General features: G+C 37.1%; 1 long non-coding RNA gene across 1 annotated transcript; it reads left to right on the forward strand.

Moving 5' to 3' along the window:
- The first annotated feature begins 4437 nt into the window (after nt 1–4437).
- Nucleotides 4438–11115, forward strand: LOC128091284 (uncharacterized). The gene is made up of 3 exons (XR_008211329.1): nt 4438–5816; nt 6072–6670; nt 10106–11115. It is a non-coding gene; the product is annotated as an uncharacterized LOC128091284 (long non-coding RNA).
- The last annotated feature ends 7272 nt before the right edge of the window (nt 11116–18387 follow it).

The raw sequence follows: 18387 nt of genomic DNA on the forward strand, positions 1-18387 counted from the left end.
GGTCAGCCATAGCTGAGCCTTTCTAACCTTCTCATTTTTGTAACTGCCCTAAGAGAAGAACAGCACTGATTCTGGACCTGTGTTATTTTCCCCTCTCCATCCAATAAAAAATTCAGTACACACAAGTATGAGAGATAAATAATTCTCATTATATTTGCTATGTATTTCGATAGGTTCTATAAGATTAAGAACATTATCTGGAAAGCCAGCTGTGTCCTTTACTCCTACTCCTCCCTGTTATTGATAAGTCCCTTACTCAAATGGATGACATGTTGAACCTCATTGCACTGACGTTTTGGACTTTATCTGCTGGTTCTTATCTCTTCTGCCATGCAAAATACGTAAATGAAAACCCAACTTCTGCACGTTAACAGGAAAAAAAAAAGAAAAAAAAAAGAGAAGAAGCACGTCTATTCCTTCTGCTTTCTCTACAAGCAGAAGACCTGAATGCTAATGAAAGTCCCTAATATCAGAGCAGAATATCAACAGGGAGCATGAGTCCTACTTCAGCAGTAAAAAATATATTGCAGCTGCTGCATCTTTGTCAGTATACATGCAGATGGTGCAGGATGTTCTCTGTATCAGTCAATGCTATGAGTCCAGAAACACGTTGCTGCTCTTATTGCTTCTTCCACGTCTAGCAACCCAAGTAATGAGTAGCTTACATCATGGCAGGCACTTCACACAGACAGAGAACAGTCTGCCTCAGAAGGCTTAGATTTATGTCAACCAAATACACACACACAAAATGGCAAGAGGAAAAACAGTTTGTGAAGAACACAAGATCTGTAGGAAACATGGGATGAAGCTGGCTCTCCTTGTGGAGTCAAAATCCTTCTGGAATGATCTCCTCTCTGCTGCTTCAACATACACGACCACATGGTGAATTCATGCACAGCCACATCGTTTCCAAAGGACACCTGGGACTCACAGTGAAGAACAGCTCAAATCTATCATTGCCTGTCCCCTACAAGTGACAAGTGACAGTCTGTTAGCCAGCAACATTCATTGCTGGTGGACTGTTTCTGATGGGGTGTTTGTGGAGCAAAGTTTTAACTGCAAGGGCAAATAGAAACCAGCATGTCTGTGTATACCTCTCTCACTTGTGTCTGGTGTTTGTGACCTTTCTTATCAGCTGAATAATAAAATTAATAGGATAATCAATTTTCTTTTGATGGATAATGAATGCAAGAAAAATGATTATGTGGTTATGCTTTTATTTCATGTTAATTATTAAGTGTTTATGCTCATGAACTCTTTGCTTACTTAAAATAGCAGGACAGTTAGAAACTATTGGAAAAGTTGATGAATCTAGATTTGCATTAAAACACTTAGTTCAGAACACATACACTGAAATAAGTGAAACTTACAGCTGAATGGGAAAACTTAAAGTCTAATTTTTATGTTAAGGACTGCAACAGAGTATTACAATACATGACAGAACATAATACTATGCTTTGAAGTGAGACAGACAGAATTTCCAAAGCTTTTTGAATGTTTCACTGCTTAAAATTACTTTAGATATTAGAAGTGGGGTATTTTATGAAGTAGCAGTGAAAAAAAGAATAAAGGTTACATTTTATGTTTCTTAATGGTTTTCATAAAGCCTGCAGCCTGGCAAGTGAAAGCATTACTTTCATTAGAAACAATACAGTACATACTATTGTATAGCTCAACCACATATTAAAAAATACCTCCTGACACTGAAAGATCTTCAGTTGGAAGAATCAAGTGGGATAAGTTCAGTGTTTGGTTACTGAGAAAAATCATAGAATCACTCAAGTTGGAAAAGACCTTAGAGATCATTGAGTCCAACCGTGACCTAACCATGCTACCCTAAGTAACAACGCTCTGCTAAATTATGTCCCTGAGCAAAATGATGTGTATATAGCATTACCAAAAACTCCAATGTTTTGGGAAAGGATTTACTGTTACAGAACTTTTAAAGAATATACTATTTAACAGAAATGAATCTTCTATGCTGATTGATACTGTAGGATTTTTTGGGGACAGACAAATACTTAGAGACTGTGCATTGTCTGAGGGAAGGGTATCCTCTTAACTAGATACCTCAATGTTTATTAAAAAAAAAAAAAGAAAATATAATTTTGGTGGGATACTTTGTTATTCCCAGGTTAGCATTACCATTTTCAGTGTTAAAAGGGCAATCGTGTACACATTTTTGGTTACAGGTTATGGTAAAGGCAAGATTTAGTTGCATAAATCCAATGTGGCTTTTGTTAACTGCCATCAGTAAAGTCTGATTCTGTCCCATCTCTTTAAAACTGCATTTTTTTCTTGTAAAAAATCGATGTTTTATTCTCTTATGTTTGCTGTTAGCTCTTATGGTATCAGATTTTTGTATTCTGGTAGTTAACAAACTGCTACTGCACTTAGAGGCACAGTAGAAGTGATTGGAATTGTCATGTTAATGAAACTCAGGTTTAATAATTAAATCCTGGTAACTAGAGGAAAGGATATGCCTTCTAAAAATTCCTTCAAGGCCTGTGGCTGAGTAATTGTTATGCAGATTTAACTCATTCCAAATTTTTTGAAATTGACTATTCAAAGTTTTTACTCCAAATTGCATGACATCTTGTGTACTTCTAAGCAAAGGTGTACGTAGTACCTTTACCCTAATTTTAGTACTGAATATAATGATGTTTTTCAGGGCTTGTACATATTTTGCACTCTCATTGCAACAAGTTACTACTGCCTTTTGCTGAAACCTTTGCTTGGCACGCTTCGTTTAATGGCAAATTGCCTGGGTACAGGCAGCTGTGAGATGGCATTTCTTTGCTTTTCAAGTCAAGTAGCACTTATCTGTGCACAAAGGGCAGTGCTGGTAGTATTGAACAGAGAAAAAAAAAAAGAGAGAAGAGAAAGAGGGAGCAATTTGCTAGTTCTACAAACATTTTCTGTAACCAAATAAATTACTTTATGTGAATGAGTTCTTAGCTCTGAGCACACGAGGTGGTACATTAGATAACTGCATATTATCCACTCTGCAGGATCAATGACTGAACAGCGGGTGTTCTCCTATGTGTTTATTCCTTCTTTTGGTCAGTGCATTTGGTTTGGCAAGCATTCGAATAACATTCAATAGGAAATGAGCAATTTCCTTGTATCCTTTCCCATTAATAGAAACCTTCAATTCCTTGCAGAAGATTCTTGGCTGGGAGAAAGCCAATACAATTTAACTTTCAGGCAGCCCTAAGGAGATCACTTACATACTAACTTCAAACATGCTGCTCAGTAGGCTCAAGGTCACGGCTTCTCTAATTGTTGTATAATTGAAAAATGTTGTTAATTTCGTTAGCTGCATTATTATTGCTGTATGCATGTTAAAGAATATTCCTCTGCAGGCACTGGTGTAGCAGATTAGATCAGAATTATTTTGTTGTAACAAAATGTGTGTTACATACAATGTATAAGTGTAGAAATGTCCTTCCTCCATTATGCTGCTGTATAAGTGAATCCAGTCCAAAATAACAAAATATCTTACGTACAAGATCAGGGAAAGATCTGCTAAGAGTGTTCTGAATTTGCAACTATTTTTACATCAGAATTAAGTTAAAAAGCATTGTTTTTGAAAATGCCAGGAGAAAATAAAATTATGGAGGTATTTAAGATACAGTATTTAATGATTCTGTCAGAGGAAATTATCTGATTTGAACCTCTGAGTGGAATGTGTGTGCATGTATATACCTGTGTGTGTATAAACTGTAGTTACCGTGTACTGTAGAAATATACAATATCTTTGATATCTTATTTCACAGACTTCACATTTTATGCAAGACTATTGCTCATCTGTGCTTCCTGATGCATTAAGCTGACTCTGTGTTACTGCACATATATGATAACAGGGTGTACTGGGGCTAGTTTGTGTAATTTTATCACACCATGGCAAAAAAATTATCCTGCCCTAACACACATTTTATTTATAGGCCAGTAGGACAGAAACCTTCCCATAATTTATCTTTTATAACACTCGACATAGTCTGATATCAGGTAGTGGACAAAATGAGGTCAATTCCAGCTCCTGTGGTACAACTTCTTGAATACAAAAACAGCAGAGATAAACAGCGTGACTCTTTATTAGTGGAACAAACTCGAACTAACAGCTCTGAAGTTTCAGTCTCTTGTGGCAGAGGAGGTTATCGCTTTGGTTACTGCTAATTCAGCATGTAGGAATGTGCAGTACCAATGACCCGAAATATGCAGGGTTTTGTACCTTCTTATAAAAATCAGGGGTAACCTTATCATGAGGAAAAATGTCAGGCTTCCTATTTCCACATGGCTTTTATATTTACTTCATCTAAGCAGCAAATGTTGCTGAGCCAGTTAGCCAGATATTCATATTAGTTTTGTACGAAACCTTTCTCCTTCTCAGGCCCTGTCTCCATCACACCAGAGCAGAGCTCAGCGCTGCCCCTCCACTCCCCATGAGGAGCTGCAGCAGCCTTCAGGCCTCCCCTCAGCTCCTCTGCTCTGGGCTGCACAAACCAACGGATTTCAGGCAGTCCTCATGTGTCTTGCCTTCTAAACCTTCCACCATCTTCATTGTCCTCCTTTGGACACTTTCTAATCGTTTTATGTCCTTCTAAGACTGTGGTACCCAGAACTGTACACAGTTCTCAAGGTGAGGTGTTGAGTGGGTAGCAGTGACCACACACGGGTTCTGCTCTAATGTACTAGACATGAAATTATATCCTAGAAATAATTATAAAAAACCAAACACAATGCCAGATCTCTTGTATCAAATACAAAACCCAGGAGCAAGTAAAGCTGTAATTAAAAACTGTAATTAAAATTAAAAAATTTTAACATGACAGAGCACAGTCTTTGGTTGAGATAAAGCATCCATGTCAGCATGTTATCTTAATCATGCCCTTGCCTGTCTATAAGAAACAAACAAACAAACAAAGTCTACATTTTTTAAAGTCCTATAGCCTTGTTTTTTGGAAGATGTATTAATATTTCCTGAATCAATGTTCTGTCTCCATGCACAGCCATTACACACTTCACAGAGATTCAGCAGCAATATTTCTAGAGGATTGAACAGCTTGTCTCAGGACTTCAGAAATGAAAGATAAAAGGAAAGTTTTGAAGGTTCAGTATTTTAGAGAGCTCATTTTTTTTATGCTGTGATTTTTTTTTTTTTTTTAATATATCAAAAGCATACTTGACATTGCCAAGGACAAAGCAATTTCTTTCACCTGTGTTTTTGCACTCAAGCTTAGTGGATATCCAAAGGCATCCTTTGTAAGCTATCACTGTGAGTTCAGCTGCAGTTTTGCTCTCCCATATTTTACTGGAGATATTTGTGGATGCCCTCTGGATCTGAGGTAGCATGGCATTCACAGAGAATTCTGTGAATCCTTCCTCAGGTCTGGGGCTGTAGGGTCACCCCAGGCTATCAGGTCACACACCATTGTGCAGAGCTATGCGGTGTACTGGCAGCATCAGCTGCTGGCTGAGCACTGAGCTGGCTACGCATGCAGGGAAGTGCTCTCAGATATCTAGTTAGTGCTTGATCTTTGCTGTTTGGGATCTCCTGCCTCAGCAGAAAACCTCCACACGGGAGATATTGCCTCAAAGGTATTCTCTTCCTGGAAGTGTTTTAAGTACAGTGGTGGAATAGTGCCAAAAATGTATTTTAGCAAACAAACAATGCCAGTCACTGGTGTAAGTGATTAGCTCCAATTCACGTGCAAATAGTGACAGCAGATAAAGGGCCTATAGGGCATCCCCACAGAAGAACAGAACACTGGTAGGAAGGAGGAAAACTGCTGCCCGTACACTTGCCAATAATGGTAAGTACTCTGTGGAATGAAATCCTGGAAAGTGATGATCCACACCATTTACTGTTGTTACCAAAGCAAACAAATGACTCTGTGAAATAAAAGATTCTAATTCAGAGTTTTAAAATTTATATTTCATTGGATTCATATTTTAGATACAGATCCAACTAGCTTGTTGAACTCATGTAACATTGTACAGTATTTTAATTTGTGTATTTTCTGACTATCAAAAATGCAATCATTTTTTCTTTTATTTTTCTTCAATAGCTTATTACCCAACACTACAAATGAGTCATTTCTTTTCAGACTGCATTACAGAATACAGCAATGAACAGAACAGAAAATCTCCAGGAGAGAGGCCAAGAGAGGGTGTTCTGCACAGCGAGATATTCTTGCTACAAGTAAAATGTGATCAAAGGCATTGAAATATCAGCCTAAGGGCTCCCTAAATCATCTAGTAGCAGATTGGAGCAGTGTACCCCACAGATCCATGAACTGGTTTGTTTCTGGCAGGAAGAGATGGAGATGACAAAACCTTTGAAAGTCAGGAATGTGTCTGGCTGTGTATTACTGAACTTTCCTACAAGACTCAAACCTGACTAGTTTGTTCTGCTGTGCACCAATACATGCAGCAGTTCTTGCTTGGGATGCACTGAGAATCACAGTGTATCATCCAAAAATTCACAGAGTTACATATAAACAGAGATATTACTGCTTATTACAGCTCAGCAAAGTGGACTCTTAGACCAGCCAACCAACTTATAAGACCTGGATTTCAGGTGCTAAAGGTGAGCACAAGAGCACCTTCCTTGGGATGAACATGCTTGCAGAAAGCCTGATGCCAGAGGTATCCCAAGCTATACAAGGTGAGCTTTAAGTCTTGTACGGACAATTCAACAGTTAGCATTTTCTAAGCATGTCAAGACAAATTTGAATGCAATTATAAAATATTGGTCCTAAAAATTCAGAAATATAACACATATAAAATATCACAACAGCATAATTATGTATAGCAAGGTACAGTACTTGATTTCCAGCAGTTTAGCAGCTTCTACTGCTCGTTCTGCAATTGCTGTTGGAGGCTCATGTAATCTAATTGGCTTTTGCAATAGCAATAACAAGAGTTAGAGTCTGTACTCCAAGGATCAGCATTAATAAAGCAGGATTATGATCTTTACAGACCTCAGTCAAAAGCCAGGGATCATGGTTTCAAATATAAACAGCATGCACTATTCAGAAGCAAAACTACTTTTTGTAATTGTTTTTAGCAATGGAAAAGAAGAAAATTACAAGACAGAAATGGCAAGATGTCTGACAAGAAGTGTTTCTCTCAGATGTTAGCAGCCCAAGTTGTTAAGATGTTTCATAAAAGATCAGAAAAAGCATAATAAATTATAATAAATACTTTGCGTGAGACACTGAACACATTACACATTAATATGCACAATCAGCTAGACTTTGTGTTCATGTATAAATACTTTAAGTAACAGCCCCAGCACCCTGCTTGGTACAGATGTGCTTGAAGGCAGAGCAGGTAGGACACAGCTCACTCCTTTCCCTGTAACATGCTGTAAGTGATAAAGTGGGCTCTGCCAAGATATGCATCATTTTGAGCTCTGGAAAAGACAGGGAACCAATGTCCAGATTAGAAGCATCAAATTCAACTGGAATGTGAGTTCAGGGACTCGGCCCAGCAGAGTCTTAAAAGGCCTCCTTTGAGCTGTGAAAGGGTGTTTAACTAGAGTTGTGTGCCTATAGGATAACATGGGATTCAGAAGAATTGTATACAACTCTCAACATGCACAAATTCATCAGAATTAATCTTTTGGCCTGTATGGTTCTCGCAGTGTCAGCTCTCTTCATTCACTGCTGCAAGGGCAAACAATGAGCTTTGTGCTGACTCCTGGAAACACCCTGCCTGGGCCAGAGGGCTAGGGTTTCATTCTGGGTCTTATCCTGTGTAATTTCTCTTGGTAATGCAGATAAAGCAGGAAACAGTATCCAGAAATGTGGCAGCTACAGCGATTTAGGGATGCTCCATTTTGAGTCCTGAAAGACAGTAAACAGTAATCAGAACCCAAAGCATTTATCATCAAGAATTGCTTTTGAAAACATGGCTTGCACTCTGCTTTCCCTTTTATGACTCATGCTCAGTCCTGCCTTACTTTGCTAGTATTTAAAAGGGAAAAAAGAAAACCGCAGATCACCATTAAAATATCAGAAATGATCTCAAAGTGCCTTCTCTCTATAGCTGTACTCAGTTAATGCACCTTATAGTAAAGAAATTGCAGGCCTTCACTTACCAGCATGATATACAAATTAAAGAAATTTAACAAAAATGTGTTTTTTTGATATTTCTTTCTTTCTTTCCTTATTGACTGAAATAATTGGTGCTCAGATTAAGACATGACAGATGCATGACCTTCTCCAATATTCTGTCCAGAATGATGGAGTGGATACACGTTTGCCTAAACAGTGGAATGGGTCAGAAGAAAGCAGAAAGTAGCTATTCTAAAAATACATATTTATGTGTTCTTAATAAAAACCACAAGTGAAACAGTCTTTTCTACCATCATTGAGAAAATACATGGGAAAGAACTAATTTGTCCCTTGATCCTCATTAGATGCCGTCAGTGGTTTCTGCACTTGCAGAAAAAGGTTTTTTTCTCTGTAAATGGAGAAGCTGTGCATGGAAAGCGGTGATAAAGCCCGAGGCACTCCTCATTCTGGGTGCTTTTCCAAGCAGCTCAGTGGAGCTCAAATGCTTCTTTAAACAATTTCAGCTTTGAAGAAGCAGCAGGGGATCTTAAAATCAGAAAATAATGTGTTCACAGCTACCTGACTGAGATTTTTTGAATGAGGGATTGGAAGCACATGACCACATGAAATTTTTAAACTGAATTAAAAATATAATATTTATGTAACTGTCCTTCCTGTTACTTTTTTCAGACCTCCAGTATTGTGACAGAGAAACAGTCCTCCACAGGGCATAATATTGCAGCACAAGACCTTGTTCCCATAGACAAAATTTCTTAATTTAATCTTCATCTAAACAAACATTCCCTTACATAAAATAGAATAATAATCTCAGTGGTTTATACTGTGTTTTCAGTCTCTTAGCAAAGTAAACACCGACCCCCTGCCTCTTCCATCTCCTGCTTCCTTTCCCATGTGCTTTGTGTCTCTAAGCTTTTGACCCATGCCTGCATCTATTTGATCTTCTCAGACCTAACAGCTCTGCTGTGCTGCAGAGTTAATGAGCCATGGAAACGAGATCTGCCACCTTTATTGCAAAGTCATAGAAGAAGCTTTTCTACTTTATGGGAAACATCTTCATGTTGGTGTCAGAGACCCATCTGACCCTCTCCACACTTGAACACAACCTCTCTTATCTTTCTTCTTTAATTCTCCAGAGTTGCTTAGTTTTTTTGTTTGTTTGTTTTTCTGAGTTACTAGATTCTTGATTATTTTTAGAGCTTTTGCCACAGAATATGTTCAGATTTTTTTTTTTTAATTGATGAATTTCACAGACAGAAATGCATATTTCAGTTAAGACAGGAACAACATAAAAAGAAATCCTTTTGATTCAATCCAGATATCCTAATTCAATCCTAAATCCAGATATCATTTCTAAAAACAGTTTATTTTCAAGAGGAAGGGAATAAAAAATATAGTAATTCAGGACATTCTTCTCAGTTTGATTGCTGCTTACATTATTGAAAAATAAGTATTTAAAAATACAACAGTGACACACTTTTGGAGAAATCATTCTACTTTGAGCAGCTGGCACCTCTTTTGATATCACTGATTTCATAGCATAATATCAGATGTGTTTTTCTTTTCCCTATTCCTCCTCATTTACCAAAGCAGTATGATGGTTGGTGCTCCTTTCCTTATTCGGAATAAACTGTCACTGTTATGGGTTTCTGCTAAAGGTTTCTGGCAAATGTTAAATACTGAGTGGTGAGTATTAAGCAAGTGAGTATCATGCAGTTCCAAAATGATGCAGGAATAAAAACACTGATGATGATCATGACAAAATGGCAAAAATCATATGTAGTAATGATTCATATGTATTTGATTTGTGACATTTTGTAAGTGTGGACCATGATACCAGCATATTCTGAGACATATAATACCTGTTTTACATCATCCAGCAAGTGATTTAAGAACCCTTATTTTTCCCCTTGGAGTTTATTTATTGGGACAGAAAACCTGATTGATTCCTAGCAGGGGCCATATTTTAGCAGCTTCTGCCATTACATTTTATTTATTAGTGAATTTCTACATCTTTCTGACAGAGATAAGGATCTCCACGATGGTGTCACTGTCAGAAGCGTCCATATGGAAATGGAAACTTGCTTTTCTTGCTTCTTAAAGACTGTCTAAAAGACAGTTCACAGAACTCAGGGATTTCCAGAGAGTAGGCTGAAAATCACTATTCTGTAACATTCTTTTGAGTATTACTCCATAAATTAGATGTACATCGCAAATGCAGGGTATGATTATTTCAAGCCTGAAATAGAAACAACCTAGAACTGGTATGAGCCAAAAGTCTGAACTGACAAGAAAGCTCACCAAGTTGATTGGAAAGTGAGATTACAGGTCCTCACATACAGAATTAAAATGTAGCTCTGTTGAATTCTACACTTTCAAGTAGCTCGAAGAGATTTGCATTTGATCAGAAGGTCTCTATTTGAAACTGGAAATGTACTTCTTGTGCCTTATCATGGGCCACTGATTCACATTAAAAGAGTGATCACGTTGACATTAACAATAGAGATGGAAAATCTTTATAGCCACTCTTTTTCCTGCTTGGTGTCTATCTAAGCAAAATCCGTGGCAAAGGAAAGTTCCACACAAAAGTTTGTAACTGCCTTTGTATTGGACCTCTCCAGCAGAAAAAGAAACAAGAAACTGTAGACGGTCACAAGTTGGGCTACAGACAAGATTACCTCCTTGCCTGCTATCATGGCAGCTAATTACTGGCACAACTAAAATCACAGTAGGAAAAGAAGCGTTCAGTTTTGCAGCAATAGCATACCTCTAAGACAATTTCACAAGTGGAATTTTGATAAAGAAGGAACTGATTCCAGGTGTGCTTCTTTTAAGACCTCAGCTAATGAGAAACTGTGCTCCTTTCAACAGATTGCTTCTAACTTTGGTAGTCTGAGAGGAGCTGGTGCTGAGCAATATAAAACATACTTAACAACATCATGGTTCTTATTTAATAATATGCAGGTACAGAAACTGGGGGTAACTGGAATGTGTAACTAAGTACATGAAAATAAACAAAGTTTCTGAAAGCAAATGCAAGCATGGATCCATTTTGTCACGTTCCTAGATAATGACCTACGGCTGGCTTTTGCAGTTTCTTGAAAGATACAGGTTCTGATCTCTTTTCATAAAATGGTAAAGAAGTAAATGTGACAAGTAAAATAAATGATAGCAGGGAAGTAACATCTCATATCATCTTGCCTGTCTTTTCCAAGAAGTGTGGAAAGATGTTACAATCTGATGTGAACATGCAGAGGCTAAACATTCAAAAAACTTCTGAAATGGCCAGTAAACTATTTTGGCTTCACTGCATATTAATTTAGGTACTTTATAAATGTCTTTAAGGGTCTCCAAAACTATGGCATAGCTCATTCAGTTCATCAGTCATTAAAATACTGGAGACAGTGAGCACTAGCAACAAAGCAGAGATGAAGGCCTATGCACTACAGAGAGGAAGTAAAAGCCCCCTCTAAGAGCTGATATCATCAGTTAGGTAGAGGAGTCACTTCCCAAATGAAATCAGATAGAGCTCTAACAATAGCCACCCGGAAATCACAGAAATCTGCAGGATTCATTTGTTTCCAAGAAGACCTAGATGTTTTCCTAAATTTCAGAAGTTGATCTACACAGTGTTTGTCTTCAGCAAGTTCAACAAGGAGTATGACAAAGATCCTGTTGTCTTTGCCTCCAAGCTTGGTTGTGTTTGTGTGTAAGTTGCTACCTGATGAGCCATTTATATACTGCATTCCAAGTTATTTCCTCTACTGCACCAACAATGCCTAATCTGATTTCCTATGATAAGAATCCACTGCTGCGTGTAGATGTCAACATCCATCAAAAATTCAAAAACAAGCTGGTTTTGAGTTATTACAATGGTAATTCTTATAAATGTAGCCATGACAGCTCCATTTCTGAGATGTGAGATTTGTCATACATCTAATTTTTGATCACTAGACTGTGACTATTTCAACCTATCCACCTTTGATGTTCGTTTCCTCTCTTATACCTAGACTGCTAAGGACTCTTGATTCCCATGACTGCCTCTGTATCTACTTACATGCCATTTAGGGACTGTTGTAATACTGAAGGAATCTTTTTAAGGTCTTGGATGAATGGCCATAGCTTTTCAAGGATGTTTCTACTGTACCCAGTGTGCTCACAAGATTAGGTAAGAGTTGTCAAGTGTCAATATCTGCTATATTTTTACCATTGTTATTGTTTCACAAAATCCTACCTTGTCTGACACCTAAATTAATTTATATTCCATTTTATGTGATGCTAATTTTCTAGTGCAATCCTTATAGCTCTTTCCAATCCTGTGCATTATTTATGCTCACATGAACTACCACAGAATTGCAATGACAATTTGTTGAAGCAATAATTGCTTTTGATCCCAAATCAGAATATTATTTCTATTTATTTATTAATTGAAAAATAAATAGTAAATGTGGGGACACACTTAGGAGAGGGAATGAGACAGTTTATTTATAAACCAGTACAATTAAAGCTAGCCACTTAGAAACAGTGCTTTCCATCATGTAAATGTAAACGTCCTTGGAGGTGTTCAAGGCCAGGTTGGATGGGGCCCTGGGCAGCCTGGTTTAGCATTAAATGTGGAGGTTGGTGGCCCTGCATGTGGCAGGGGGGTTGGAGATTCATGATCCTTGAGGTCCCTTCCAACCCTGGCCATTCTGTGATTCTGTGATGTAAATAATTACCAGTACTTATTGTAGGGAAAAGGCAGACTAAACCAAAGTTTGGATTAGCAATCTGCAAACGAACATGAAAGCTGCTCTTAAATTGCAGTGTAGGGAAATAGATGGAAGAGTGTTTGTCTCAGGAGGGTGGTACTGATGTTGAAAGGATACTTAATTTAACAAAATAAGTTAACCAGAAGGTCTCCTTAAGCACTGTAAGCAGCAGGAAGAGTCTCCGAGAGGGTGATGCAAGCTGTGTAAACTAAGTTCCTGATGCTGATCCTATTTAGAAGAGCTCGTTGGTCTGCCTTGGGTACACAGGTAGTTTTTGGGAGTCTGTTTGCCTAGGTTGCACAGATAAAGTTGCAGAGTATTAGGATATCTCCTCACCTCAGCTGCCTTCTCTTTGTTCAATACCAATGTAGTTGACAATGACAGTGTTCAACTTTGTCATCATCCAGCATTTCATTAAAGACCCCAGAATGCTGACTGCACTGTATTTCCTTGTAAAGCTGTTGATGGAAATTTTTTCAGATCATTTATAACTCAAAAGATAGATATTTTCCAAGATCATAAGCGATAGTAACTCTTCTGAGGTATTGAACTGAATTTCTATTTGCTAGTAGTGTCAGACTCTCTCTGGAATGATACAATACATTTCCACAGAAACAATGGCACTTCATTCCCTCTATCAGATTTTTTTTTTCATTGTCATAATACTTAATGTTCTACTTACAGTTCACAGATGGTATATAGAGTAGTCACTAGGAGTTCACTGATCCATAAGAGATCATAGGTATAGTGACCCCAATTGCCCCACATCAATGTACTTGACCACACAAACACAAGATTTGCATCCAAATGAGTGTTTGGAAAAATACTTTATGAGCCATAATGAATCTACACTGTTGTGTAACTCCAGTTAATGTGCTTTTGCAGTTGATTTTAAAACTATTTGGGCATTTCAGAATCAATTAGGCGGAAAAATTCAAAACTTTTAGAAAGGTTCAAATTCACTGCTGACATTTAATTTAAGGTCAAGAAGTCTCCAGAGAAAATGTAAATAGTACAAACACTTGTCAGTCCCTTCTAAATGGTCTTTGCTCAAGGTGGTGGTGTTTAGGTTTTGGATAAACTTCTCTATTGCTCATTTTACATGCAAACAATCATTTTTGTGTAAAAACGAAATTATAATGTTCATGAAATCATCTCACTTTAATTATAAATTTGAAATTGGGAAGGTATTACACAAGTTCACTCTGCCTGGATTTAATAATAGTTCTGAATGTCAATTCTGAAACTGTACCTTGGGAAAGCTTTTCAAGCTGTAATTAGTTTGTTACTACAAAATTTTGCAAGCTTTCAGTACCAATCATATAGGAATTCACTGCTTCTATGCTTGTCCTCCTCTGTTTTCAACAGAGCGTCTTAAGTACGTAAGTTGCACATGTGCATAATGTAGATGATGGTCAATGTCAGTGAATGGCAGAAATATCCTAGATTTGAAAGCTCAACATTTGAGATGGAGAGAGGATTTTTTTTACCTTTTATCTTCTGTGTATCTACCAAATCTCTGCTGTGCAGAATGAGAAAGTTCCTAGAGAAAGTGTCTTCCTTTTTTTTTTTTTCATGGCAGCAAGATTTCAGAACTGATTTAAGAACTGGCTCTGTTGAATTCAATGCAGCTCAACTTCTACAATAATACTCAGTGAAAAGTGAATCAAATATTTATTTTTATTATAGTTTCACTATGACATCTACCAATATGAACTTCAGCAAACTGATTTTAGAGTTGCTTTACTGTATGCTCAGCAGCGGAAATTTTTTGCACATAAAATCTGCTGCGTCGTCAGATTGCTGTCATTTAAATGTAATTTTATTACAAAAATCATTGTAATATTTGTCACATTATGACCAGTTTTCACAGAAATATGAGACTTTGTGAGTAACTGGCTTGTAACACAATTAGTGGTCACACAGGGATTAAGGACAGCAGTGATTACCCTTGACTTCAGTACAGTAAAGCACTTAGGTCAATGAAAACTACTGTTATCACCAGCAGGGCTGTACATATTGCTAAAAAAAGCATTTGTCTACATACTCACATAGACCATAGTCCAAGATTTTATTCATTTATACTGGAGATAAAACGTGTGAGCATTTCTAATTTTTCAATTTTTCAAAAGCAATGACTTTTGTTTCAGTAGCCTAACGTAGTGGAGTTGACTGAAGGCTATGAGTCTAAGTAAAGTTTGCCCTCTTTATAAAATGATTCACTGTCTTCAAATATGTAATCTTGGTACCCAGAATGTTTTTTGATTAAGCTGTTGTTTTCTAACATGGTTTGTAAGCTATCTGCAGAGACTCTGTATGTATATGTGTGCATCCTTATATTTTTATCACAAACATTGAACTACCTTAATTCATCCAGCTTTATAGAAAAATCATTACATTACTTGCTGTCAGAGGTGGAAGTGTGAAAAAATGAAATTAGTACTTAAATTATGTTTTTCTTTGGGCTAATATAAGGAACAGCTGTTTCCTATGAAGGGAAGGGTAGATCCCCTTTTTACATTTTACAAAGGAAACTTAAGATTAATTAGAACAATTAACCTACATGGTAAAAGTGTCTTTTGGAATCTTCCACGTCCCCACAGGTTTTCAGTTCAGCTTTCCTGCTCTCAGTTGTATGCTCTCCTTTCCTCACCATTTGTTTCAAAGGGGAGTGAATTATTATTGCTCACTCTGCAAACAGAAAAGTGCACAAAAGAATAGGTTGAGCAAAACATATTAACAGAATCTCACATAAAATGAGAATATCTTACTCTCAGTCCTATTTTAGTCCAACTGCTGATTTTAAGGTATAAAAGTCATGATAGTTAGTACTTATCTGTAGAACTGAGCTGACATTTCCTTCCATTTGAACAGCCAAGCCATTGTGAAAAGCAAGGTAAATCTCCTAAAGCTGATTGGAATTGCTGTTGTGATACTGCCTTATTTTTACTATTAAATTTGTTTTTTTGCATTTTGTTACTCTAAACTTCTGCCAGCTTTTTGGTTAAAAAGATTCATGTGTGTCCATTACTACCAAAATATGCAGCATGTAGAGTATTTCTTGACGAAAAGCAAGAGAAACTATACCACCTACTTCAAGACTTAATATCTTTCTGAAAGGTAGTAGTCACTTCCGTCAAGTAGTAATAGAGTTCAGAGTACTTTCTGCTAGAAAAAGAAGTCTGTAAATAATCCATCCAATCTGGTATTCCAGGCCAAGTAGAGCGAGGCCCTGGAATGATTTGATCTAGTGCCCATTTTGATAGTTGGCAACACTATTCAAGGACTATTCAAGGACTATTCAAGGAAGGAGGTTGGAACCTTATGATCTTTGAGGTCGCTTCCAACCAAAGCCATTCTATGATTCTATGATTCTGAGAATGATATTATTCCTCTACAAAATCTAATGGTTCTTTCTAGACTGGAAAAGCTATACATCAGCCACATGTAAATGTGAATCTTAACTGTCATTTGCATGATCAGAAGGTGCAACTTTCATCAAAATCTGAATAAGATTCTGTCCTCAGAAGGTTCCAGACCTTGCAAACCTTGTGAAAAGTCATGCATCAATACCAGGCATATAACCTCCAGCCATATTTTAAATAGCAAATGTGGTCATTTGCATTAATGCTATTGAGACTGAAATTAAACAGATTTCATTTTTCATTGTAACTGGTACCATTTCAACAGGGTAGAATTGAGCTGAGCTGCTCTAGGGGACTTTGGAGACAGAAAATCTAAGGAGTTCCCTTTCATGTCTCAGCCCATAGAGAACACAACAGGTATTATCATATCACTGCAGCTTTCTACACCTCCTCCTCCAGAGGTACCAGGATGTTGGTGAGGAGAAGGAAAGTACATAGTGCTCAAAAAAATTATTTGACTATATGAGCAAAGGCAACACCTTTCAGTATTTAGCAAGAAAATCATAGTATATAGTCTCCCTCTGAATCAATATTTGCAGCCTCTCACAATCTCATGAAACTCAGCTCCAACACCTGGGCAGGTCCTGCAGGCTCTTTTGGAACTACAGGCCATCCAGGAGAAACAGTGATAAGGCAAGTCCTGCATGGAGAACAGCTGCACATCTACCTGTTTTTTACTACACGTTTCTAGTGGATAGTAATTTTTTAGAGAGAACATCTTGTTTCTCTAAGCCAACCAGAACCCTCTCTCCCCACTCTCACTCTGAAATTAGAAAAGTTGTCAAATCTTTGGGTTGGTTATAACAGCAGGGAGGTTTGATCAGACCTGTATTTCGATTCTGAAGTGGCACAGTCCTTGGCCCTCAAAGATGTGACAAATTTTGAGATGTGTACTTCAGTATACACTTAAATTGGGTTTTGTACATTTTTCATGTTAGGTTCACATGGCAAGTTCATCACTTGCACAGTCCTCCAAACAAACATAACTAAATTGGAAGGGGGGCTGAGAGTGTTCTCTGTTTCAAAAGATTTTCTGTTCCCCCTCTCCTTTTTTCCCTTCTATTGTTCTAGTTGATTTTCACTATTCTCTGTAATGTCGTTTCCTTAAGGTTAATCTATTGTTACTTAGGAGCGTGATAGTGACTCATGCAATATTTGCCAACTCCACACCTTTCAGCATTCTGCTGCTTGAATATGAAGGTAAAATAGCTCTTTGTGACTACTACTGCTTCATAAATAAAAGCTGTATTTTATACAGAAATGAGTAAGAAAGGGAACTCTAAAGAGAATTTCATTCATATTCTTAGGGTTTTCATAAGCCTACGATGAAAATGAAGCTTCCCAAGGCCAGCAGCATTCTGAAGCAATGCCTTAATAATGGATATAAATTGAAGAGAAAGGAACAGTAGGAATTAAACAAAGAAATATATTTTAATTTCTGCTAAGGATGAAGGATAAAAATCAGTAAAATCAAAAGGAAATAATTGCCTAAAATATTTGATAGCTTAGTGAAAATCTACCTTCAAATAAAGACAGAATTTTACAGTCAGTGCAAAAAAAAACCTTTAATGGAGAAGGTACATAAATCCTGGTTTGTATGAGTCATATCTAATGTGAGCCATTATGTAATATACGAACATTAGCTGTCTTTGCAGGAATGTTTGTACTTTAAATTACTGTGCATTTTTCCTTTCTAATTTCTAACAGCTGTCTAAACCATCTGTATTGTAGTTAAAACACTTTAAAGGGGGATTCTGAGATGGCTGCACATGTGTTAATGCAATAATTTTTTATTTCTCAATTTCTCTACTTGACTGTCATTGAGAAATTAGTAGAAGCAAAATATGTAATATTTCTTATATAGAACAACTGTTATGAACTAAAGCTCTGTCTGGATACATAAGCATGTGTTTTGCCACCCTAGTCTACAAAACAAATTTTGATAAATCTAAATCCAAACAGCACTTTTTTTGTTTGTTTGTTTGTTTTTTGTCCTTCCAGATTTGACTTTGCAGTCATTGCTCAACATCTTTCCCACCCCCAACATATTACACAAACGAGACAGGGATTTCAGGGCATTTCTTGTATTTTGCTACTTGATATGGTTTGTCAATACTTGGAGTTCTTATT

Source organism: Tympanuchus pallidicinctus, unplaced genomic scaffold (genome assembly GCF_026119805.1).
Source record: "Tympanuchus pallidicinctus isolate F22 unplaced genomic scaffold, pur_lepc_1.0 scaffold5, whole genome shotgun sequence".
NCBI lineage: Eukaryota > Metazoa > Chordata > Aves > Galliformes > Phasianidae > Tympanuchus > Tympanuchus pallidicinctus.